The sequence below is a fragment of the Cervus elaphus genome, chromosome 14, assembly GCF_910594005.1.
Source record: "Cervus elaphus chromosome 14, mCerEla1.1, whole genome shotgun sequence".
NCBI lineage: Eukaryota > Metazoa > Chordata > Mammalia > Artiodactyla > Cervidae > Cervus > Cervus elaphus.
In genome coordinates this window covers 757,113-783,910 of record NC_057828.1, presented here as the reverse complement: position 1 = coordinate 783,910, position 26,798 = coordinate 757,113, and positions in this window count along the sequence as shown.

The following is a 26,798-nucleotide window of genomic DNA, read 5'->3' as shown; positions in this document are numbered from 1 at the left end:
AGGCATGGACCTTGCTCAGTATATCCCTCCCCAAAAGGGGTGAGGGTGATTCTGGCACGATAAGAAACTCGTGTGAAAATAGCACAGAATCCCAGTTGCATGATAGAGAATAACTGAAGTAATACCTTTTGGCTCGTCCAGACAGTCCCATTATGGAAGCGGATCGGGAAGAAAGTGGGCCAGGGGCTTCAGTAAGCACGGAGTAAGTTGCCCCAGTATCTAAAAGGAAATTGACGGATTGGCCTCCCACTGTTATTAATACCCGGGGTTCCTCAGGTGTAATTAGGACGGGAGCTTGTGTGGGGACCCCCGGGCACCTTCAGTCCTGATTGTCTTGAGAGTCAGACCCCTGAGACCTACGCCTCTGGGGGCAGTCTCTCCTCCAGTGTGGTCCCTTGCAGACCGGACATGGAGCCGGGGGCGGCTTAGATGCCTGAGGGCAATCCCGCTTGAGATGCCCCTCCTTTCCACAGCAATAGCAAGCCCATCCCTTTTCACCTGGGTCCCTCTGGGCATTTTTCTCAGGCTGCTTAAGAACGGTTTTCATAGCCATTGCGAGGGCTTCCGCCTTTTCCTTCGTCTTTCTCTGCCTTTCTTTCTTTTCCTCATATTCCCTACCATAATAGACTGTCTGAGCCAGTTGTAACAGATTATCTAAAGACTGATTTGGTCCATACGCCCGTTTTGATAACTTACGGCGAATATCTGGAGCCGACTGAGTGAGAAATTTATCTTTTAAGATCACTTTCCCTTCTTCACTTTCGGGATCAATCTCAGTGAATCTGCGAAGGGCTTCTCTCAGTCTATCTAGGAATTTACCAGGAGCTTCCTTCTCCTCTTGTTCTATGTCTGCCAGTTTGCCATAGTTTAAAGGCTTAGAACGCGCCTGTCTGAGTCCTTCAAGAATACATCTGACAAAATGACTCTGATCCCATCTTCCTTTAGCAGTGTTATAGTCCCAGTCTGGTTCTGTAGCTGGGACCGCCTGACTCCCAGTGGGGAGGGCAGTTATCTCGTCCTCCCTCTTTCCCACTGATTCATTACCAAGCCACTCATCACCATAAGCAACCGCTTTCCCCAAAACTCGAGCCTTTGAGTCGGGAGTCAGCGTTTGTCCCAAGATATACATCACATCCTTCCAAGTGAGGTCATAATGCAGAGTAACACCTTTAAAAGCTCTAATATATTTTTCTGGGTCCTCTAAATAGTCTCCCAGGTCCTCTTTAATTCTTTGTATCTCTTGATAAGAAAAAGGCTTATTAACTCTCATAGACTGATAATTTCTCCCGGTGGGTACTTCGTGAAGAGGCAACAGCATGAGTGGCTGTCCCTCAGTCTCTCTGGCTGCTCTGGACATATCCCAGGGGTAGATTGGAGAAACCTGCTTTTCTTTATCTCTTTGCCTCCTGTCTTCCATCTCATCTCTTACTTCGATGGTCTGAGTTTCTACTGAAACCAGAGTAGTCTGAAGTCGTACTGAGACAGGAGTTGTTTGGACCTCTACGTGAGCAATTCGAATCTCAATTTGGGTTCCCACTGAGACCGAGGCAGTTTGAGTCTCAGTTTGTGTTTCTACTGAGACCAAAGCAGTTTGAGTCTCAGTTTGTGTTTCCACTGAGACCGAGGCAGTTTGAGTCTCAGTTTGTGTTTCCACTGAGACCAAAGCAGTTTGAGCCTCAGCTTGGAGACCCGGATACGGGGGCAAAGTAGGAGGACAGGGGGGAGCGGAAGGTTTCACACCCAAATCTACACCCTTAGGACATAAGTCTGGCATATTTCGCAGAGAGAAAAAGGGCAACACATACGCTACTTCTACCCATTTCCCTTGCTTTTTACAGAACCGGTCTAATTGTAAAACAGTGTTATACTTAAGAGACCCTCCAACTGGCCACCGTTCGCCGTCCTCCAGTGGGTACCGCGGCCATGCAGTATCACATAGGAAGACCAGGTGTGTCTTCTTTAAGCCCTGGGGATCAAATCTATCCCAGTTTTTCAGGATACAGTTCAAAGGAGTGAGGCTGGAATTGTTAGCTCCCATCTGTAAGAGAGAAAAAAAGCGACCAGCGCCATTTTTTCTACCGGAGGCGTCCCTCCCTGCTCTAGATGGGGGTGTAGACAGACGTTACACCAAAAGCTTTTCCTTCCTGGTCGGACTTAGTCTGTCTCTTACCGACGCAGGCGTCACATTCGTCCCTCCCGGTTCTACCACCGAGACGGGGTGGGGATGCACCAGGGGTAGACCTGATGGCATCCCTGACTGACGTCCAGCTCTTCACCTCGCTTGCCTCTGATGCCACCCGGGGCGCAATCAGAGTAACCTTCCGGAATGCTTCCCAAGCTAAGACCTCTGGGGGACACATTCATCACCTGAGTGCCTGTGCACGACCCTGAGTACATTTCTGACTGCAATAAGACCGATACAAACATGAAACTGAGATGTTCCTTCCAAGCGTCACCACACCAGTATAAGAGCCTCCTCTGGTCCACTAAGAGCCAGTGTTACCAAAGGAAAAAACCATTGCAGTTCCAATCCAAGTAACCTTTAACCTCAGAGATGCTCTGGGAGTTAGAGCTCCATCTAGCTTCCGAACTTTCCATGCCTAGCGAGGCTAGGAGCTTCCAGACTACCAATCCAAGTTTGAGACCTATACCACAGTATAGCAGCAACACAGGTCACAAGTCCCTTGAAAGTCTATGATCCGATAGATAAGGTTAGTACTTCTAATTCCCAAGGAGCTATGAAATGGTCAAAGAGACCGAAAAGTTTGACCGAGAAAGGAGAGTTCGGTCCACACGCTTTGCCCGTTTCTGGTTAGTTCCCGAAGGAGACATTGGTTGCCTCTTGGCATTGGCAGGTCGGTATAAACCCCCGACAGGTTTTTGCCATAGCCTTATGAGGTCACCGCGGGACCACAGAGCAGGGCTCCTCACTTGCTTCGCGCAGGGCGTTTCATTTATTCACACAAGCACACCTTAGAGTTAGTAAAGTACAGCGGAAAACGTGTTCGCTAGGAGAACAAAGAACTAGAGCTCCAAGCATCCTTACCTTGTCCTGAAGGATCCCGGACGAGCCCCCAAGATGAAAGGTTGTTGCTGAACGATAAGACGCGGGATTCTTGGCCTCCGGAGGAGACGAATTCAATCCGGGGCCAGAGACGAGGCTGGATCGCTCAGAGCTTTTGTGTAATAAAGTTTTATTAAAGTATAAAGGAGATAGGGAAAGCTTCTGACATAGGCATCAGAAGGGGGCAAAAGAGTACCCCCCTCCTAGTCTTTAGCTGTATGTTATATAGTCACTCACAGTCTGTTAATGAAATGAAAGGAATGTCATAAAATTTAGAATGGCATCAGATAATTTATCCCAGGCCATAAAACGATTGACTTGAATCTTTTAGAAGGGCAGAATACCAACAAATAGTTCCGATTACATAGATTAGGAGAACAATACCTGAGGAAGTAAGTTAGGCCGTTTGGCGGAACCAACTTGAAGATTGAGTCTGGGGTTCATTAACATAGCTTAAGACAACATTTCCATACGAAAAAGGAATGTATTGGTTAACTCAAAGTTTGAGAGTAGTTAGCTTTAGGTGAGACCAGGTGTCATGGCAACACAGAATGTTAAGAGAAACCTCCTTTTAAATTTGTATAGAGAATGAAAAACAGATCGCTGGTTTGTTTCTTCTTGCCATTTAAGAGAGATAAAAATGTCTGGCACTTACAGCCTCTTTCCTCCATTTGGAGACCCCTGGCCTTCCTGCCTGTTACCCTCTCATTCCCCCCTTTTCTTTTAGGAGAATTATGTTGCCTAGGGAAAAGGGGCGTCGTTTCCATTCCATAACTGCTTCCGAGCTGACAAGGGGCGTTGTCTCTAAATTGGTGAGGCAACATATTCTCCTAATCCTCATAATGAGGATGTCTGATCCAGGGGCCCCAAATAGTAGTCGGAAGAAGCTGCAGTGATAGCAGGAGTTTGAGCAACCATTTGTAACTTAAAAGCTTTCATGCGACTAGAAACAAATCCAGTTACACAGTTACAGATGCAGGGAGCAAACAGCAAAAACAAAACAATCAGAATTAAAAGTCACGTTATGTCCATAGTTAAGGTACAAAGTATTGCACCAGTCCATTCTAGGGTTGTTAGATGTCATCAGACGAAGAAGAGGCATCACATGTGATTGTTGTCGAAGGTATTTGCAGACTTGGAGAAAGTCTTTTCCTTGAAGTGGAGATGTCCACCACGGGAAGCCTTCCACTGATGAAGAGGGGAGTGCTCCGCAGACCCAGCAGTTAGACCGATTGTGGAATGCAGCATAGGAGTGAGCCCAGGACAGGAAGGCATTGTCTTGAGGATCAAAGGGCAGACTCAGGATTTCTGGAGTCAGCAGAAGTAGGCTCACATAGATTATCAGGCCCATCTGAAACATACAAAGTCAGAGCATAGAAAGTAAAAACATAAAATGACATCACTTAGTTCTGGTCAGGGTGCCACCTCTTGACTCGAGTGTGATGTACCCATGAATCAATTCCTGGGACTTTGACAGCTGTGGGAGAAGAAAGAATAACCTGGTAAGGGCCTTCCCAGAGGGGCTCGAGGGATGAGCCCCCAGATCCCAATGTTTTTATGAGGACCTCGGTTCCTGGCTCAAATAGAGGCTTGCTGGATTCAGAGGCTGGGTCAGGAGTCGTCTCCCGGAGTTCTTTTAATGCCTGTTGAAAAGCTGAGAGTTGAGTTACATAATTAGTTAACTCTAAGGCCTCAGGATCTATAACAATGTCTGTGCGTAAGAAAGGCCTTCCATAAATACATTTAAAGGGGGACAGTCCCTCCTTTTTTGGGGCAGTTCGAGCCCTCATTAAAGCTATGGGTAGGACTTTAATCCAGTTGTCCTGCGTTTCTTGAGTTAATTTTCGCAGATGTCTTTTGATAATGTCATTAGCTTTTTCAACCTTTCCTGAGGATTGGGGTCTCCAGGAACAGTGTAAGTGATACTCTATTTCTAGAGCTTTAGACACCCCCTGAGTTACAGCAGCTTTAAAGGCGGAGCCATTGTCACTCTGAAGGCTCCGTGGCAGCCCAAACCTGGGGATAATTTCATGGATTAAAATCTTTATAACCTCTTTAGCTTGTTCACTACGACAGGGGAACGCCTCAATCCATCCAGTAAAAGTATCCACCCAAACTTGTAAGCAAGAATATCCATTAGCTTTTGGCATATGAGTAAAATCAATTTCCCAGTCTTCTCCAGGATACTTTCCCTTTCGTTGTAATCCAGATTTTGCTAGCTTTTCAGTCTTTGGGTTATTTTTCTGACATACCTCACACCGTTTGATAATGTTCTTTAAAGTTTTCATTATATTTTTACCTTCAAACAAACGAGAAGCCATCTGGTAAGTACTTTCTACACCCAAATGAAAACTCTGGTGTAAACCCTTAAGAATTTTCCACTGAGCATTTTCAGGAATTATTAATCGTCCATCCTCGGACTGTAACCATCCTTTATCAGTAATCTTTGCTCCTCTTTTCTCATATCTTTCTAATTCTTCCTCAGTATATTGTGGTTTTTCCTGTTCCACAGGACCTGTCCAGATCAAAGGCGTCTGTAGGGAGGGGGTTTCGTAAAGTGCCGCTTTTTTGGCTTGAGAATCAGCCAGCAGGTTACCGGCAGCTACTTTACTCCCATCCCTGTTGTGCCCTTTGCAATGCATAACCGCTACTTCTTTAGGACAATAGATAGCAGTTAAAAGTCTCTCAATCTCTCTGAAATGCTTAATAGGTTCTCCTGTTGCTGTTTTAAACTGTCTTTCTTTCCATATTGCAGCATGAGCATGTAAAATCAAATAAGCATACTTAGAATCAGTGTAGATATTCACTCGTTGCCCTTTGCTTAACTCTAGAGCTCGGGTCAGAGCCACAAGCTCCGCTAACTGAGCACTGGTTCCCTGGGGGAGAGATTTTGCTTCTAAAACCTGTTCAGCAGTCACCACAGCGTAACCTGCTTTGCGCTTTCCATCCCGAACAAAAGAACTGCCGTCTGTAAATATTTCCATGTCAGGATTGTCTAATGGGGTATCCATTAGATCCTCCCGAGCTGCATAGTTTAAAGTTAGGAATTGGGAACAATCGTGATCAGGTGTTTCATCTTCCTTCTCAGGAAGGAAAGTGGCAGGATTTAAATTTCCACAAACTTTAAGCTTAGTTACTGGTCCTTCTAACAACAGTGACTGATATTTAAGAAGTCTACTGTCTGTCATCCAAATATTAACCTTAGAATTTAAGATTCCACTCACATCATGAGAAGTCAGTACGGTAAGGTTTCGCCCATTAATTATTTTTAAAGCTTCAGGTGCTAATAAAGCCGTTGCCCCAATTACTCTTAGGCAGTGGGGCCACCCACGTGCAATTACATCTAATTCTTTGCTTAGATAAGCAATAGGTTGCTGGTGAGGCCCCCGGGGTTGTGTCAAAACTCCCAAGGCCATACCTTTTCTTTCAGTGACAAACAGGTTAAATTCTGACCCTGTGGGCAAACTCAAAGCCGGAGCTTGCAGGAGAGCAGTCTGAAGAACCTTAAAAGCCTTTTGAGTATCTGGAGACCAAACCAGTTTGTTGGTTTGGGCTTGCTGAGTTTCAGCTATAAGTTTATATAAAGGCCGGGCAAGTTCCCCATAGCTCGGAATCCAAATACGACAGTAGCCTGTGATTCCCAAAAATCCTCTCAATTGTCTTAAAGTCATAGGTAGGGGATGGTTTAGTATAGGTTTAATTCTCTCAGGGCCTATGGCCCTAGTCCCTTCTGAGATGATTAGGCCCAGATATCTAACAGATTGTTGAGAAAGCTGAGCCTTTTTTCTTGATGCCTTGTAACCGCAGCCTGCCAGAAAGTTTAAGAAATCTTCTGAGGCTCGTGAACAAGCTTCCTCTGTCTCAGCACAGAGCAAAATATCATCTACATATTGTAACACTACCGCTTCAGAGCTATTAAAGTTTTGTAGATCTCGTGACAAACTCTGTCCAAATAAGTGAGGACTGTCACGAAATCCCTGCGGCAAAACTGTCCAGGTTAACTGGGAAGCTGGCTGTGTAGGGTCTTCAAAGGCAAATAGAAATTGACTTTCCTCTGCCAAAGGCACTGAATAGAAGGCATCTTTCAAATCAATTACTGAAAAATATTTGGCTCGTTCAGGAATTTCAGACAATAGAGTATAAGGATTAGGCACCACGGGGTGTAAAGGAACCACAGCCTCATTTATTATTCGTAAATCTTGAACTAATCTCCATTTATCATTTGATTTTTTTACACCCAAAATAGGAGTGTTGCATGGACTGTTACAGGGAACTAATAGTCCCTGTTCCTTTAAATTTTCAATGATGGGTTTTAACCCTTCCTTAACCTCAGGTTTCAGTGGATACTGCTTCTTATGTGGGAATAAGTGTGGGTCTTTGAGCTTGACAACCACAGGAATAGCATTTTGTGCTCGACCCACAGATTTTCCATCAGCCCATACTCTAGGATTCACATTTTGTTCAACTAAAGGGAGAGAAAGGGAAGGCTCCATATTCATGAAAACAGAGGCATGGACCTTGCTCAGTATATCCCTCCCCAAAAGGGGTGAGGGTGATTCTGGCACGATAAGAAACTCGTGTGAAAATAGCACAGAATCCCAGTTGCATGATAGAGAATAACTGAAGTAATACCTTTTGGCTCGTCCAGACAGTCCCATTATGGAAGCGGATCGGGAAGAAAGTGGGCCAGGGGCTTCAGTAAGCACGGAGTAAGTTGCCCCAGTATCTAAAAGGAAATTGACGGATTGGCCTCCCACTGTTATTAATACCCGGGGTTCCTCAGGTGTAATTAGGACGGGAGCTTGTGTGGGGACCCCCGGGCACCTTCAGTCCTGATTGTCTTGAGAGTCAGACCCCTGAGACCTACGCCTCTGGGGGCAGTCTCTCCTCCAGTGTGGTCCCTTGCAGACCGGACATGGAGCCGGGGGCGGCTTAGATGCCTGAGGGCAATCCCGCTTGAGATGCCCCTCCTTTCCACAGCAATAGCAAGCCCATCCCTTTTCACCTGGGTCCCTCTGGGCATTTTTCTCAGGCTGCTTAAGAACGGTTTTCATAGCCATTGCGAGGGCTTCCGCCTTTTCCTTCGTCTTTCTCTGCCTTTCTTTCTTTTCCTCATATTCCCTACCATAATAGACTGTCTGAGCCAGTTGTAACAGATTATCTAAAGACTGATTTGGTCCATACGCCCGTTTTGATAACTTACGGCGAATATCTGGAGCCGACTGAGTGAGAAATTTATCTTTTAAGATCACTTTCCCTTCTTCACTTTCGGGATCAATCTCAGTGAATCTGCGAAGGGCTTCTCTCAGTCTATCTAGGAATTTACCAGGAGCTTCCTTCTCCTCTTGTTCTATGTCTGCCAGTTTGCCATAGTTTAAAGGCTTAGAACGCGCCTGTCTGAGTCCTTCAAGAATACATCTGACAAAATGACTCTGATCCCATCTTCCTTTAGCAGTGTTATAGTCCCAGTCTGGTTCTGTAGCTGGGACCGCCTGACTCCCAGTGGGGAGGGCAGTTATCTCGTCCTCCCTCTTTCCCACTGATTCATTACCAAGCCACTCATCACCATAAGCAACCGCTTTCCCCAAAACTCGAGCCTTTGAGTCGGGAGTCAGCGTTTGTCCCAAGATATACATCACATCCTTCCAAGTGAGGTCATAATGCAGAGTAACACCTTTAAAAGCTCTAATATATTTTTCTGGGTCCTCTAAATAGTCTCCCAGGTCCTCTTTAATTCTTTGTATCTCTTGATAAGAAAAAGGCTTATTAACTCTCATAGACTGATAATTTCTCCCGGTGGGTACTTCGTGAAGAGGCAACAGCATGAGTGGCTGTCCCTCAGTCTCTCTGGCTGCTCTGGACATATCCCAGGGGTAGATTGGAGAAACCTGCTTTTCTTTATCTCTTTGCCTCCTGTCTTCCATCTCATCTCTTACTTCGATGGTCTGAGTTTCTACTGAAACCAGAGTAGTCTGAAGTCGTACTGAGACAGGAGTTGTTTGGACCTCTACGTGAGCAATTCGAATCTCAATTTGGGTTCCCACTGAGACCGAGGCAGTTTGAGTCTCAGTTTGTGTTTCTACTGAGACCAAAGCAGTTTGAGTCTCAGTTTGTGTTTCCACTGAGACCGAGGCAGTTTGAGTCTCAGTTTGTGTTTCCACTGAGACCAAAGCAGTTTGAGCCTCAGCTTGGAGACCCGGATACGGGGGCAAAGTAGGAGGACAGGGGGGAGCGGAAGGTTTCACACCCAAATCTACACCCTTAGGACATAAGTCTGGCATATTTCGCAGAGAGAAAAAGGGCAACACATACGCTACTTCTACCCATTTCCCTTGCTTTTTACAGAACCGGTCTAATTGTAAAACAGTGTTATACTTAAGAGACCCTCCAACTGGCCACCGTTCGCCATCCTCCAGTGGGTACCGCGGCCATGCAGTATCACATAGGAAGACCAGGTGTGTCTTCTTTAAGCCCTGGGGATCAAATCTATCCCAGTTTTTCAGGATACAGTTCAAAGGAGTGAGGCTGGAATTGTTAGCTCCCATCTGTAAGAGAGAAAAAAAGCGACCAGCGCCATTTTTTCTACCGGAGGCGTCCCTCCCTGCTCTAGATGGGGGTGTAGACAGACGTTACACCAAAAGCTTTTCCTTCCTGGTCGGACTTAGTCTGTCTCTTACCGACGCAGGCGTCACATTCGTCCCTCCCGGTTCTACCACCGAGACGGGGTGGGGATGCACCAGGGGTAGACCTGATGGCATCCCTGACTGACGTCCAGCTCTTCACCTCGCTTGCCTCTGATGCCACCCGGGGCGCAATCAGAGTAACCTTCCGGAATGCTTCCCAAGCTAAGACCTCTGGGGGACACATTCATCACCTGAGTGCCTGTGCACGACCCTGAGTACATTTCTGACTGCAATAAGACCGATACAAACATGAAACTGAGATGTTCCTTCCAAGCGTCACCACACCAGTATAAGAGCCTCCTCTGGTCCACTAAGAGCCAGTGTTACCAAAGGAAAAAACCATTGCAGTTCCAATCCAAGTAACCTTTAACCTCAGAGATGCTCTGGGAGTTAGAGCTCCATCTAGCTTCCGAACTTTCCATGCCTAGCGAGGCTAGGAGCTTCCAGACTACCAATCCAAGTTTGAGACCTATACCACAGTATAGCAGCAACACAGGTCACAAGTCCCTTGAAAGTCTATGATCCGATAGATAAGGTTAGTACTTCTAATTCCCAAGGAGCTATGAAATGGTCAAAGAGACCGAAAAGTTTGACCGAGAAAGGAGAGTTCGGTCCACACGCTTTGCCCGTTTCTGGTTAGTTCCCGAAGGAGACATTGGTTGCCTCTTGGCATTGGCAGGTCGGTATAAACCCCCGACAGGTTTTTGCCATAGCCTTATGAGGTCACCGCGGGACCACAGAGCAGGGCTCCTCACTTGCTTCGCGCAGGGCGTTTCATTTATTCACACAAGCACACCTTAGAGTTAGTAAAGTACAGCGGAAAACGTGTTCGCTAGGAGAACAAAGAACTAGAGCTCCAAGCATCCTTACCTTGTCCTGAAGGATCCCGGACGAGCCCCCAAGATGAAAGGTTGTTGCTGAACGATAAGACGCGGGATTCTTGGCCTCCGGAGGAGACGAATTCAATCCGGGGCCAGAGACGAGGCTGGATCGCTCAGAGCTTTTGTGTAATAAAGTTTTATTAAAGTATAAAGGAGATAGGGAAAGCTTCTGACATAGGCATCAGAAGGGGGCAAAAGAGTACCCCCCTCCTAGTCTTTAGCTGTATGTTATATAGTCACTCACAGTCTGTTAATGAAATGAAAGGAATGTCATAAAATTTAGAATGGCATCAGATAATTTATCCCAGGCCATAAAACGATTGACTTGAATCTTTTAGAAGGGCAGAATACCAACAAATAGTTCCGATTACATAGATTAGGAGAACAATACCTGAGGAAGTAAGTTAGGCCGTTTGGCGGAACCAACTTGAAGATTGAGTCTGGGGTTCATTAACATAGCTTAAGACAACATTTCCATACGAAAAAGGAATGTATTGGTTAACTCAAAGTTTGAGAGTAGTTAGCTTTAGGTGAGACCAGGTGTCATGGCAACACAGAATGTTAAGAGAAACCTCCTTTTAAATTTGTATAGAGAATGAAAAACAGATCGCTGGTTTGTTTCTTCTTGCCATTTAAGAGAGATAAAAATGTCTGGCACTTACAGCCTCTTTCCTCCATTTGGAGACCCCTGGCCTTCCTGCCTGTTACCCTCTCAAGGGCATCGCGGTGTCCATTCCACTTGAGGCCGCAAACTCAGGATCCCTCTCACATACCTAGAGCTGAGAGAAGCCTCCTCTTGAGGTGCTTGTGCTAAGGTGGTATTCCTCAGGAGTCGAAGCCAGGGACTAACCTCTCATCTCGTGTTGATTCTTGGTCCACGGAGCTCTTTCGTGTTTCTACAGTGACCTCAGGATCCCTCTAGCCTTGAAACAGTGTTCTTGGGGTTTCTCTGGAGTGCCATCAAGGAAATCAAGGCTCCTTTCATGTGTGATGTGCAACACGGAATTGCTCTGCACGCAGTGCAGGGGAAACGGGCCACATCTCGCGGCGAGGGGGAAGTCTCATGGTTTTTCTCGAGTTGCGGCGGGAACCTGGGGTATATTCTCGAGTTACGACGGGGATGGCCCTTCCACCCACGTGTTTGTTCAGCCACGTCAGGACCTCTGCCTAGTTGTGAGGGACAACTCGGGATTCTCCTCGAGGCTTGGCAGGGCAATTGGAACGCCTCTCCAGCTGAGGCGGGAGACCAAGGGTCCCTTTCCACGTGCCACAGCAATCCTGGGTCTCCTATCAAGTTTCACGAGGAGTCAGGCATCGTCTCCTTTGGAGGCACTGATCTCCGCATACCTCTGGAGTTTTCAAAGGATTTGAGGCCTCCTGTCGCGATGAGGTGGGGAACTAGGTCTTTCTCTGTGGTCTCCACAGGGGATTCAGACACCCTTTCGTCTTGGGAGATGCAAGACGAGCCTGCATTCCAGTCACTGCAGGGATATCCGGCCTTATTTCGAGTCAGAGCATCGCGGTGTCCATTCCACTCGAGGCCGCAAACTCAGGGTCCCTCTCACATACCTAGAGCTGAGAGAAGCCTCCTCTTGAGGTGCTTCTGGTAAGGTGGTATTCCTCTGCAGTCGAAGCCAGGGACTTACCTCTCATCTCGAGTTGATTTTTGGTCCACAGAGTTCTTTCTTGTTGCTACAGTGACCTCAGGATCCCTCTAGCCTTGAAACAGTGTTCTTGGGGTTTCTCTGGAGTGCCATGAAGGAAATCAAGGCTCCTTTCATGTGTGATGTGCAACACAGAATTGCTGTGCACGCAGTGCAGGGGAATCGGGCCTCATCTCGCGGCGAGGGGGAAGTCTCATGGTTTTTCTCGAGTTGCGGCGGGAACCTGGGGTATATTTTCGAGTTACGACGGGGATGGCCCTTCCACACACGTGTTTGTTCAGCCACGTCAGGACTCCTGCCTAGTTGCGAGACACAACTCTGGATTCTCCTCGAGGCTTGGCAAGGCAATTGGGACGCCTCTCCAGCTGAGGCGAGAGACCAAGGGTCCCTTTCCACGTGCCACAGGAATCCTGGGACTCCTATCAAGTTTCACGAGGAGTCAGGCATCGTCTCCTTTGGAGGCACTGATCTCCGCGTACCTCTGGAGTTTTCAAAGGATGTGAGGCCTCCGGTCGCGATGTGGTGGGGAACTAGGTCTTTCTCTGTGGTCTCCACAGGGGATTCAGACATCCTTTCATCTTGGGAGATGCAAGACGAGCCTGCATTCAAGTCACTGCAGGGATATCCAGCCTTATTTCGCGTCAGGGCATCGCGGTGTCCATTCCACTTGAGGCCGCAAACTCAGGGTCCCTCTCACATACCTAGAGCTGAGAGAAGTCTCCTCTTGAGGTGCTTGTGGTAAGGTGGTATTCCTCTGGAGTCGAAGCCAGGGACTAACCTCTCATCTCGAGTTGATTTTTGGCCCACGGAGCTCTTTCGTGTTGCTACAGTGACCTCAGGATCCCTCTAGCCTTGAAACAGTGTTCTTGGGGTTTCTCTGGAGTGCCATCAAGGAAATCAAGGCTCCTTTCATGTGTGATGTGCAACACGGAATTGCTCTGCACGCAGTGCAGAGGAATCGGGCCTCATCTCGCGGCGAGGGGGAAGTCTCATGGTTTTTCTCGAGTTGCGGCGGGAACCTGGGGTATATTCTCGAGTTACGACGGGGATGGCCCTTCCACCCACGTGTTTGTTCAGCCACGTCAGGACCTCTGCCTAGTTGCGAGGGACAACTCGGGATTCTCCTCGAGGCTTGGCAGGGCAATTGGAACGCCTCTCCAGCTGAGGCGGGAGACCAAGGGTCCCTTTCCACGTGCCACAGGAATCCTGGGTCTCCTATCAAGTTTCACGAGGAGTCAGGCATCGTCTCCTTTGGAGGCACTGATCTCCGCATACCTCTGGAGTTTTCAAAGGATTTGAGGCCTCCGGTCGCGATGAGGTGGGGAACTAGGTCTTTCTCTGTGGTCTCCACAGGGGATTCAGACACCCTTTTGTCTTGGGAGATGCAAGACGAGCCTGCATTCCAGTCACTGCAGGGATATCCGGCCTTATTTCGAGTCAGGGCATCGCGGTGTCCATTCCACTTGAGGCCGCAAACTCAGGGTCCCTCTCACATACCTAGAGCTGAGAGAAGCCTCCTCTTGAGGTGCTTGTGGTAAGGTGGTATTCCTCTGGAGTCGAAGCCAGGGACTAACCTCTCATCTCGAGTTGATTTTTGGTCCACGGAGCTCTTTCGTGTTGCTACAGTGACCTCAGGATCCCTCTAGCCTTGAAACAGTGTTCTTGGGGTTTCTCTGGAGTGCCATCAAGGAAATCAAGGCTCCTTTCATGTGTGAGGGGCAACACGGAATTGCTCTGCACGCAGTGCAGGGGAATCGGGCCTCATCTCGCGGCGAGGGGGAAGTCTCATGGTTTTTCTCGAGTTGCGGCGGGAACCTGGGGTATATTCTCGAGTTACGACGGGGATGGCCCTTCCACCCACGTGTTTCTTCAGCGACGTCAGGACTCCTGCCTAGTTGCGAGGGACAACTCTGGATTCTCCTCGAGGCTTGGCAGGGCAATTGGGACGCCTCTCCAGCTCAGGCGGGAGACCAAGTGTCCCTTTCCAAGTGCCACAGGAATCCTGGGACTCCTATCAAGTTTCACGAGGAGTCAGGCGTCGTCTCCTTTGGAGGCACTGATCTCCGCGTACCTCTGGAGTTTTCAAAGGATGTGAGGCTATCGGTCGCGATGAGGTGGGGAACTAAATCTTTCTCTGTGCTTTCCACAGGGGATTCAGACATCCTTTCGTCCTGGGAGATGCAAGACGAGCCTGCATTGAAGTCACTGCAGGGCTATCCGGCCTTATTTCGAGTCAGGGCATCGCGGTGTCCATTCCACTTGAGGCCGCAAACTCAGGGTCCCTCTCACATACCTAGAGCTGAGAGAAGCCTCCTCTTGAGGTGCTTGTGGTAAGGTGGTATTCCTCTGGAGACGAATCCAGGGACTAACCTCTCTTTTCGAGTTGATTTTTGGTCCACAGAGTTCTTTCGTGTTGCTACAGTGACCTCAGGATCCCTCTATCCTTGAAACAGTGTTCTTGGGATTTCTCTGGAGTGCCATCAAGGAAATCAAGGCTCCTTTCATGTGTGATGTGCAAGACGGAATTGCTCTGCATGGAGTACAGGGGAATCGGGCCTCATCTCGCGGCGAGGGGGAAGTCTCATGGTTTTTCTCGAGTTGCGGCGGGTACCTGGGTTATATTCTCGAGTTACGATGGGGATGGCCCTTCCACCCACGTGTTTCTTCAGCCATGTCAGGACTCCTGCCTAGTTGCGAGGGACAACTCGGGATTCTCCTCGAGGCTTGGCAGGGCAATTGGAACGCCTCTCCAGCTGAGGCGGGAGACCAAGGGTCCCTTTCCACGTGCCACAAGAATCCTGGGACTCCTATCAAGTTTCACGAGGAGTCAGGCATCGTCTCCTTTGGAGGCACTGATCTCCGCGTACCTCTGGAGTTTTCAAAGGATATGAGGCCTGCGGTCGCGATGAGGTGGGGAACTAGGTCTTTCTCTGTGGTCTCCACAGGGGATTCAGACATCCTTTCTTCTTGGGAGATGCAAGACGAGCCTGCATTCAAGTCACTGCAGGGATATCCGGCCTTATTTCGAGTCAGGGAATCGCGGTGTCCATTCCACTTGAGGCCGCAAACTCAGGATCCCTCTCACATACCTAGAGCTGAGAGAAGCCTCCTCTTGAGGTGCTTGTGGTAAGGTGGTATTCCTCTGGAGTCGAAGCTAGGGACTAACCTCTCATCTCGAGTTGATTTTTGGCCCACGGAGCTCTTTCGTGTTGCTACAGTGACCTCAGGATCCCTCTAGCCTTGAAACAGTGTTCTTGGGGTTTCTCTGGAGTGCCATCAAGGAAATCAAGGCTCCTTTCATGTGTGATGTGCAACACGGAATTGCTCTGCACGCAGTGCAGGGGAATCGGGCCTCATCTCGCGGCGAGGGGGAAGTCTCATGGTTTTTCTCGAGTTGCGGCTGGAACCTAGGGTATATTCTCGAGTTACGACGGGCATGGCCCTTCCACCCACGTGTTTGTTCAGCCACGTCAGGACTCCTGCCTAGTTGCGAGGGACAACTCTGGATTCTCCTCGAGGCTTGGCAGGGCAATTGGGACGCCTCTCCAGCTGAGACGGGAGACCAAGTGTCCCTTTCCAAGTGCCACAGGAATCCTGGGACTCCTATCAAGTTTCACGAGGAGTCAGGCATCGTCTCCTTTGGAGGCACTGATCTCCGCGTACCTCTGGAGTTTTCAAAGGATGTGAGGCTATCGGTCGCGATTAGGTGGGGAACTAAGTCTTTCTCTGTGCTTTCCACAGGGGATTCAGACATCCTTTCGTCCTGGGAGATGCAAGACGAGCCTGCATTGAAGTCACTGCAGGGATATCCGGCCTTATTTTGAGTCAGGGCATCGCGGTGTCCATTCCACTTGAGGCCGCAAACTCAGGGTCCCTCTCACATACCTAGAGCTGAGAGAAGCCTCCTCTTGAGGTGCTTGTGGTAAGGTGGTATTCCTCTGGAGACGAATCCAGAGACTCACCTCTCTTTTCGAGTTGATTTTTGGTCCACAGAGTTCTTTCGTGTTGCTACAGTGACCTCAGGATCCCTCTACCCTTGAAACAGTGTTCTTGGGGTTTCTCTGGAGTGCCATCAAGGAAATCAAGGCTCCTTTCATGTGTGATGTGCAAGACGGAATTGCTCTGCACGCAGTACAGGGGAATCGGGCCTCATCTCGCGGCGATGGGGAAGTCTCATGGTTTTTCTCGAGTTGCGGCGGGAACCTGGGGTATATTCTCGAGTTACGACGGGGATGGCCCTTCCACCCACGTGTTTGTTCAGCCATGTCAGGACTTCTGCCTAGTTGCGAGGGACAACTCGGGATTCTCCTCGAGGCTTGGCAGGGCAATTGGAACGCCTCTCCAGCTGAGGCGGGAGACCAACGGTCCCTTTCCACGTGCCACAAGAATCCTGGGACTCCTATCAAGTTTCACGAGGAGTCAGGCATCGTCTCCTTTGGAGGCACTGATCTCCGCGTACCTCTGGAGTTTTCAAAGGATGTGAGGCCTGCGGTCGCGATGAGGTGGGGAACTAGGTCTTTCTCTCTGGTCTCCACAGGGGATTCAGACATCCTTTCATCTTGGGAGATGCAAGACGAGCCTTCATTCAAGTCACTGCAGGGATATCCGGCCTTATTTTGAGTCAGGGAATCGCGGTGTCCATTCCACTTGAGGCCGCAAACTCAGGATCCCTCTCACATACCTAGAGCTGAGAGAAGCCTTCTCTTGAGGTGCTTGTGGTAAGGTGGTATTCCTCTGGAGTCGAAGCCAGGGACTAACGTCTCATCTCGAGTTGATTTTTGGCCTACGGAGCTCTTTCGTGTTGCTATAGTGACCTCAGGATCTCTCTAGCCTTGAAACAGTGTTCTTGGGGTTTCTCTGGAGTGCCATCAAGGAAATCAAGGCTCCTTTCATGTGTGATGTGCAACACGGAATTGCTCTGCACGCAGTGCAGGGGAATCGGGCCTCATCTCGCGGCGAGGGGGAAGTCTCATGGTTTTTCTCGAGTTGCGGCGGGAACCTAGGGTATATTCTCGAGTTACGACGGGGATGGCCCTTCCACCCACGTGTTTGTTCAGCCAAGTCAGGACTCCTGCCTAGTTGCGAGGGACTACTCGGGATTCTCCTCGAGGCTTGGCAGGGCAAATGGGACGCCTCTCCAGCTGAGGCGGGAGACCAAGTGTCCCTTTCCAAGTGCCCTAGGAATCCTGGGACTCCTATCAAGTTTCACGAGGAGTCAGGCATCGTCTCCTTTGGAGGCACTGATCTCCGCGTACCTCTGGAGTTTTCAAAGGTTGTGAGGCTATCGGTCGCGATGAGGTGGGGAACTAAATCTTTCTCTGTGCTTTCCACAGGGGATTCAGACATCCTTTCGTCCTGGGAGATGCAAGACGAGCCTGCATTGAAGTCACTGCAGGGATATCCGGCCTTATTTCGAGTCAGGGCATCGCGGTGTCCATTCCACTTGAGGCCGCAAACTCAGGGTCCCTCTCACATACCAAGAGCTGAGAGAAGCCTCCTCTTGAGGTGCTTGTGGTAAGGTGGTATTCCTCTGGAGACGAATCCAGGACTAACCTCTCTTTTCGAGTTGATTTTTGGTCCACAGAGTTCTTTCGTGTTGCTACAGTGACCTCAGGATCCCTCTATCCTTGAAACAGTGTTCTTGGGGTTTCTCTGGAGTGCCATCAAGGAAATCAAGGCTCCTTTCATGTGTGATGTGCAAGACGGAATTGCTCTGCACGCAGTACAGGGGAATCGGGCCTCATCTCGCATCGAGGGGGAAGTCTCATGGTTTTTCTCGAGGTGCGGCGGGAACCTGGGGTATATTCTCGAGTTACGACGGGGATGGCCCTTCCACACACGTGTTTCTTCAGCGACGTCAGGACTCCTGCCTAGTTGCGAGGGACAACTCGGGATTCTCCTCGAGGCTTGGCAGGGCAATTGGGACGCCTCTCCAGCTGAGGCGGGAGACCAAGTGTCCCTTTCCACGTGCCACAAGAATCCTGGGACTCCTATCAAGTTTCACGAGGAGTCAGGCATCGTCTCCTTTGGAGGCACTGATCTCCGCGTACCTCTGGAGTTTTCAAAGGATGTGAGGCCTCCGGTCGCGATGAGGTGGGGAACTAGGTGTCTCTCTGTGGTCTCCACAGGGGATTCAGACATCCTTTCTTCTTGGGAGATGCAAGACGAGCCTGCATTCAAGTCACTGCAGGGATATCCAGCCTTATTTCGCGTCAGGGCATCGCGGTGTCCATTCCACTTGAGGCCGCAAACTCAGGGTCCCTCTCACATACCTAGAGCTGAGAGAAGCCTCCTCTTGAGGTGCTTGTGGTAAGGTGGTATTCCTCTGGAGTCGAAGCCAGGGACTAACCTCTCATCTCGAGTTGATTTTTGGCCCACGGAGCTCTTTCGTGTTGCTACAGTGACCTCAGGATCCCTCTAGCCTTGAAACAGTGTTCTTGGGGTTTCTCTGGAGTGCCATCAAGGAAATCAAGGCTCCTTTCATGTGTGATGTGCAACACGGAATTGCTCTGCACGCAGTGCAGGGGAATCGGGCCTCATCTCGCGGCGAGGGGGAAGTCTCATGGTTTTTCTCGAGTTGCGGCGGGAACCTGGGGTATATTCTCGAGTTACGACGGGGATGGCCCTTCCACCCACGTGTTTCTTCAGTGACGTCAGGACCCCTGCCTAGTTGCGAGGGACAACTCTGGATTCTCCTCGAGGCTTGGCAGGGCAATTTGGACGCCTCTCCAGCTGAGGCGGGAGACAAAGGGTCCCTTTCCAAGTGCCACAGGAATCCTGGGACTCCTATCAAGTTTCACGAGGAGTCAGGCGTCGTCTCCTTTGGAGGCACTGATCTCCGCGTACCTCTGGAGTTTTCAAAGGATGTGAGGCTATCGGTCGCGATGAGGTGGGGAACTAAATCTTTCTCTGTGCTTTCCACAGGGGATTCAGACATCCTTTCGTCCTGGGAGATGCAAGACGAGCCTGCATTGAAGTCACTGCAGGGATATCCGGCCTTATTTCGAGTCAGGGCATCGCGGTGTCCATTCCACTTGAGGCCGCAAACTCAGGGTCCCTCTCACATACCTAGAGCTGAGAGAAGCCTCCTCTTGAGGTGCTTGTGGTAAGGTGGTATTCCTCTGGAGTTGAAGCCAGGGACTAACCTCTCATCTCGAGTTGATTTTTGGTCCACGGAGCTCTTTCGTGTTGATACAGTGACCTCAGGATCCCTCTAGCCTTAAAACAGTGTTCTTGGGGTTTCCCTGGAGTGCCATGAAGGAAATCAAGGCTCCTTTCATGTGTGATGTGCAACACAGAATTGCTCTGCACGCAGTGCAGGGGAATCGGGCCTCATCTCGCGGCGAGGGGGAAGTCTCATGGTTTTTCTCGAGTTGCGGCGGGAACCTGGGGTATATTCTCGAGTTACGACGGGGATGGCCCTTCCACCCACGTGTTTGTTCAGCCACGTCAGGACTCCTGCCTAGTTGCGAGGGACATCTCGGGATTCTCCTCGAGGCTTTGCAGGGCAATTGGGACGCCCCTCCAGCTGAGACGGGAGACCAAGGGTCCCTTTCCACTTGTCACAGGAATCCTGGGTCTCCTATCAAGTTTCGCGAGGAGTCAGGCATCGTCTCCTTTGGAGGCACTGATCTCCGCATACCTCTGGAGTTTTCAAAGGATTTGAGGCCTCCTGTCGCGATGAGGTGGGGAACAAGGTCTTTCTCTGTGGTCTCCACAGGGGATTCAGACACCCTTTCGTCTTGGGAGATGCAAGACGAGCCTGCATTCAAGTCACTGCAGGGATATCCGGCCTTATTTCGAGTCAGGGCATCGTGGTGTCCATTCCACTTGAGGCCGCAAACTCAGGGTCCCTCTCACATACCTAGAGCTGAGAGAAGCCTCCTCTTGAGGTGCTTGTGGTAAGGTGGTATTCCTCTGGAGACGAATCCAGGGACTAACCTCTCTTTTCGAGTTGATTTTTGGTCCACAGAGTTCTTTCGTGTTGCTACAGTGACCTCAGGATCCCTCTATCCTTGAAACAGTGTTCTTGGGGTTTCTCTGGAGTGCCATCAAGGAAATCAAGGCTCCTTTCATGTGTGATGTGCAACACGGAATTGCTCTGCACGCAGTACAGGGGAATCGGGCCTCATCTCGCATCGAGGGGGAAGTCTCATGGTTTTTCTCAAGTTGCGGCGGGAAACGGGGGTATATTCTCGAGTTACGACGGGGATGGCCCTTCCACCCACGTGTATGTTCAGCCACGTCAGGACTCCTGCCTAGTTGCGAGGGACAACTCGGGATTCTCCTCGAGGCTTGGCAGGGCAATTGGAACGCCTCTCCAGCTGAGGCGGGAGACCAAGTGTCCCTTTCCAAGTGCCACAAGAATCCTGGGACTCCTATCAAGTTTCCCGAGGTGTCAGGCATCGTCTCCTTTGGAGGCACTGATCTCCGCGTACCTCTGGAGTTTTCAAAGGATGTGAGGCCTGCGGTCGCGATGAGGTGGGCAACTAGGTCTTTCTCTGTGGTCTCCACAGGGGATTCAGACACCCTTTCGTCTTGGGAGATGCAAGACGAGCCTGCATTCCAGTCACTGCAGGGATATCCGGCCTTATTTCGAGTCAGGGCATCGCGGTGTCCATTCCACTTGAGGCCGCAAGCTCAGGGTCCCTCTCACATACCTAGAGTTGAGAGAAGCCTCCTCTTGAGGTGCTTGTGGTAAGGTGGTATTCCTCTGGAGTCGAAGCCAGGGACTAACCTCTCATCTCGAGTTGATTTTTGGTCCACGGAGCTCTTTCGTGTTGCTACAGTGACCTCAGGATCCCTCTATCCTTGAAACAGTGTTCTTGGGGTTTCTCTGGAGTGCCATGAAGGAAATCAAGGCTCCTTTCATGTGTGATGTGCAACACAGAATTGGTCTGCTCGCAGTGCAGGGGAATCGGGCCTCATCTCGCGCGAGGGGAAATCTCATGGTTTTTCTCGAGTTGCGGCGGGAACCTGGGGTATATTCTCGAGTTACGACGGGGATGGCCTTTCCACACACGTGTTTGTTCAGCCACGTCAGGACTCTTGCCTAGTTGCGAGACACAACTCGGGATTCTCCTCGAGGCTTGGCAAGGCAATTGGGACGCCTCTCCAGCTGAGGCGTGTGACCAAGGGTCCCTTTCCACGTGCCACAGGAATCCTGGGACTCCTATCAAGTTTCACGAGGAGTCAGGCATCGTCTCCTTTGGAGGCACTGATCTCCGCGTACATCTGGAGTTTTCAAAGGATGTGAGGCCTCCGGTCGCGATGAGGTGGGGAACTAGGTCTTTCTCTGTGGTCTCCACAGGGGATTCAGACATCCTTTCATCTTGGGAGATGCAAGACGAGCCTGCATTCAAGTCACTGCAGGGATATCCAGCCTTATTTCGAGTCAGGGCATCGCGGTGTCCATTCCACTTGAGGCCGCAAACTCAGGGTCCCTCTCACATACCTAGAGCTGAGAGAAGCCTCCTCTTGAGGTGCTTGTGGTAAGGTGGTATTCCTCTGGAGAGGAATCCAGGGACTAACCTCTCTTTTCGAGTTGATTTTTGGTCCACAGAGTTCTTTCGTGTTGCTACAGTGACCTCAGGATCCCTCTATCCTTGAAACAGTGTTCTTGGGGTTTCTCTGGAGTGCCATCAAGGAAATCAAGGCTCCTTTCATGTGTGATGTGCAACACGGAATTGCTCGGCACGCAGTGCAGGGGAATCGGGCCTCATCTCGCGGCAAGGGGGAAGTCTCATGGTTTTTCTCGAGTTGCGGCGGGAACCTGGGGTATATTCTCGAGTTACGACGGGGATGGCCCTTCCACCCACGTGTTTCTTCAGCGACGTCAGGACTCCTGCCTAGTTGCGAGGAACAACTCTGGATTCTCCTCGAGGCTTGGCAGGGCAATTGGGACGCCTCTCCAGCTGAGGCGGGAGACCAAGTGTCCCTTTTCAAGTGCCACAGGTATCCTGGGTCTCCTATCAAGTTTCACGAGAAGTCAGGCATCGTCTCCTTTGGAGGCACTGATCTCCGCGTACCTCTGGAGTTTTCAAAGGATGTGAGGCTATCGGTCGCGATGAGGTGGGGAACTAAGTCTATCTCTGTGCTTTCCACAGGGGATTCAGACATCCTTTCGTCCTGGGAGATGCAAGACGAGCCTGCATTGAAGTCACTGCAGGGATATCCGGCCTTATTTCGAGTCAGGGCATCGCGGTGTCCATTCCACTTGAGGCCGCAAACTCAGGGTCCCTCTCACATACCTAGAGCTGAGAGAAGCCTCCTCTTGAGGTGCTTGTGGTAAGGTGGTATTCCTCAGGAGTCGAAGCCAGGGACTAACCTCTCATCTCGTGTTGATTCTTGGTCCACGGAGCTCTTTCGTGTTGCTACAGTGACCTCAGGATCCCTCTAGCCTTGAAACAGTGTTCTTGGGGTTTCTCTGGAGTGCCATCAAGGAAATCAAGGCTCCTTTCATGTGTGATGTGCAACACGGAATTGCTCTGCACGCAGTGCAGGGGAATCGGGCCTCATCTCGCGGCGAGGGGGAAGTCTCATGGTTTTTCTCGAGTTGCGGCGGGAACCTGGGGTATATTCTCGAGTTACGACGGGGATGGCCCTTCCACACACGTGTTTCTTCAGCGACGTCAGGACTCCTGCCTAGTTGCGAGGGACAACTCGGGATTCTCCTCGAGGCTTTGCAGGGCAATTGGGACGCCTCTCCAGCTGAGACGGGAGACCAAGGGTCCCTTTCCACGTGCCACAGGAATCCTGGGACTCCTATCAAGTTTCACGAGGAGTCAGGCATCGTCTCCTTTGGAGGCTCTGATCTCCGCGTACCTCTGGAGTTTTCAAAGGATGTGAGGCCTCCGGTCGCGATGAGGTGGGGAACTAGGTCTTTCTCTGTGGTCTCCACAGGGGATTCAGACATCCTTTCATCTTGGGAGATGCAAGACGAGCCTGCATTCAAGTCACTGCAGGGATATCCAGCCTTATTTCGCGTCAGGGCATCGCGGTGTCCATTCCACTTGAGGCCGTAAACTCAGGGTCCCTCTCACATGCCTAGAGCTGAGTGAAGTCTCCTCTTGAGTTGCTTGTGGTAAGGTGGTATTCCTCTGGAGTCGAAGCCAGGGACTAACCTCTCATCTCGAGTTGATTTTTCGCCCACGGAGCTCTTTCGTGTTGCTACAGTGACCTCACGATCCCTCTAGCCTTGAAACAGTGTTCTTGGGGTTTCTCTGGAGTGCCATCAAGGAAATCAAGGCTCCTTTCATGTGTGATGTGCAACACGGAATTGCTCTGCACGCAGTGCAGGGGAATCGGGCCTCATCTCGCGGCGAGGGGGAAGTCTCATGGTTTTTCTCGAGTTGCGGCGGGAACCTGGGGTATATTCTCGAGTTACGACGGGGATGGCCCTTCCACCCACGTGTTTCTTCAGCGACGTCAGGACTCCTGCCTAGTTGCGAGGAACAACTCTGGATTCTCCTCGAGGCTTGGCAGGGCAATTTGGACGCCTCTCCAGCTGAGGCGGGAGACCAAGTGTCCCTTTCCAAGTGCCACAGGTATCCTGGGTCTCCTATCAAGTTTCACGAGGAGTCAGGCATCGTCTCCTTTGGAGGCACTGATCTCCGCGTACCTCTGGAGTTTTCAAAGGATGTGAGGCTATCGGTCGCGATGAGGTGGGGAACTAAGTCTATCTCTGTGCTTTCCACAGGGGATTCAGACATCCTTTCGTCCTGGGAGATGCAAGACGAGCCTGCATTGAAGTCACTGCAGGGATATCCGGCCTTATTTCGAGTCAGGGCATCGCGGTGTCCATTCCATTTGAGGCCGCAAACTCAGGGTCCCTCTCACATACCTAGAGCTGAGAGAAGCCTCCTCTTGAGGTGCTTGTGGTAAGGTGGTATTCCTCAGGAGTCGAAGCCAGGGACTAACCTCTCATCTCGTGTTGATTCTTGGTCCACGGAGCTCTTTCGTGTTGCTACAGTGACTTCAGGATCCCTCTATCCTTGAAACAGTGTTCTTGGGGTTTCTCTGGAGTGCCATCAAGGAAATCAAGGCTCCTTTCATGTGTGATGTGCAACACGGAATTGCTCTGCACGCAGTACAGGGGAATCGGGCCTCATCTCGCATCGAGGGGGAAGTCTCATGGTTTTTCTCAAGTTGCGGCGGGAAACGGGGGTATATTCTCGAGTTACGACGGGGATGGCCCTTCCACCCACGTGTTTGTTCAGCCACGTCAGGACTCCTGCCTAGTTGCGAGGGACAACTCGGGATTCTCCTCGAGGCTTGGCAGGGCAATTGGAACGCCTCTCCAGCTGAGGCGGGAGACCAAGGGTCCCTTTCCAAGTGCCACAAGAATCCTGGGACTCCTATCAAGTTTCACGAGGAGTCAGGCATCGTCTCCTTTGGAGGCACTGATCTCCGCGTACCTCTGGAGTTTTCAAAGGATGTGAGGCCTGCGGTCGCGATGAGGTGGGCAACTAGGTCTTTCTCTGTGGTCTCCACAGGGGATTCAGACACCCTTTCGTCTTGGGAGATGCAAGACGAGCCTGCATTCCAGTCACTGCAGGGATATCCGGCCTTATTTCGAGTCAGGGCATCGCGGTGTCCATTCCACTTGAGGCCGCAAGCTCAGGGTCCCTCTCACATACCTAGAGTTGAGAGAAGCCTCCTCTTGAGGTGCTTGTGGTAAGGTGGTATTCCTCTGGAGTCGAAGCCAGGGACTAACCTCTCATCTCGAGTTGATTTTTGGTCCACGGAGCTCTTTCGTGTTGCTACAGTGACCTCAGGATCCCTCTAGCCTTGAAACAGTGTTCTTGGGGTTTCTCTGGAGTGCCATCAAGGAAATCAAGGCTCCTTTCATGTGTGATGTGCAAGACGGAATTGCTCTGCACGCAGTACAGGGGAATCGGGCCTCATCTCGCATCGAGGGGGAAGTCTCATGGTTTTTCTAGAGTTGCGGCGGGAACCTGGGGTATATTCTCGAGTTACGACGGGGATGGCCCTTCCACCCACGTGTTTGTTCAGCCTCGTCAGGACTCCTGCCTAGTTGCGACGGACAACTCGGGATTCTCCTCGAGGCTTGGCAGGGCAATTGGAACGCCTCTCCAGCTGAGGCGGGAGACCAAGGGTCCCTTTCCAAGTGCCACAAGAATCCTGGGACTCCTATCAAGTTTCACGAGGAGTCAGGCATCGTCTCCTTTGGAGGCACTGATCTCCGCGTACCTCTGGAGTTTTCAAAGGATGTGAGGCCTCCGGTCGCGATGAGGTGGGGAACTAGGTGTTTCTCAGTGGTCTCCACAGGGGATTCAGACATCCTTTCTTCTTGGGAGATGCAAGACGAGCCTGCATTCAAGTCACTGCAGGGATATCCGGCCTTATTTCGCGTCAGGGCATCGCGGTGTCCATTCCTCTTGAGGCCGCAAACTCAGGATCCCTCTCACATACCTACAGCTGAGAGAAGCCTCCTCTTGAGGTGCTTGTGGTAAGGTGGTATTCCTCTGGAGTCGAAGCCAGGGACTAACCTCTCATCTCGTGTTGATTCTTGGTCCACGGAGCTCTTTCGTGTTGCTACAGTGACCTCAGGATCCCTCTATCCTTGAAACAGTGTTCTTGGGGTTTCTCTGGAGTGCCATGAAGGAAATCAAGGCTCCTTTCATGTGTGATGTGCAACACAGAATTGGTCTGCTGGCAGTGCAGGGGAATCGGGCCTCATCTCGCGCGAGGGGAAATCTCATGGTTTTTCTCGAGTTGCGGCGAGAACCTGGGGTATATTCTCGAGTTACGACGGGGATGGCCTTTCCACACACGTGTTTGTTCAGCCACGTCAGGACTCTTGCCTAGTTGCGAGACACAACTCGGGATTCTCCTCGAGGCTTGGCAAGGCAATTGGGACGCCTCTCCAGCTGAGGCGTGTGACCAAGGGTCCCTTTCCACGTGCCACAGGAATCCTGGGACTCCTATCAAGTTTCACGAGGAGTCAGGCATCGTCTCCTTTGGAGGCACTGATCTCCGCGTACATCTGGAGTTTTCAAAGGATGTGAGGCCTCCGGTCGCGATGAGGTGGGGAACTAGGTCTTTCTCTGTGGTCTCCACAGGGGATTCAGACATCCTTTCATCTTGGGAGATGCAAGACGAGCCTGCATTCAAGTCACTGCAGGGATATCCAGCCTTATTTCGAGTCAGGGCATCGCGGTGTCCATTCCACTTGAGGCCGCAAACTCAGGGTCCCTCTCACATACCTAGAGCTGAGAGAAGCCTCCTCTTGAGGTGTTTGTGGTAAGGTGGTATTCCTCTGGAGACGAATCCAGGGACTAACCTCTCTTTTCGAGTTGATTTTTGGTCCACAGAGTTCTTTCGTGTTGCTACAGTGACCTCAGGATCCCTCTATCCTTGAAACAGTGTTCTTGGGGTTTCTCTGGAGTGCCATCAAGGAAATCAAGGCTCCTTTCATGTGTGATGTGCAACACGGAATTGCTCGGCACGCAGTGCAGGGGAATCGGGCCTCATCTCGCGGCAA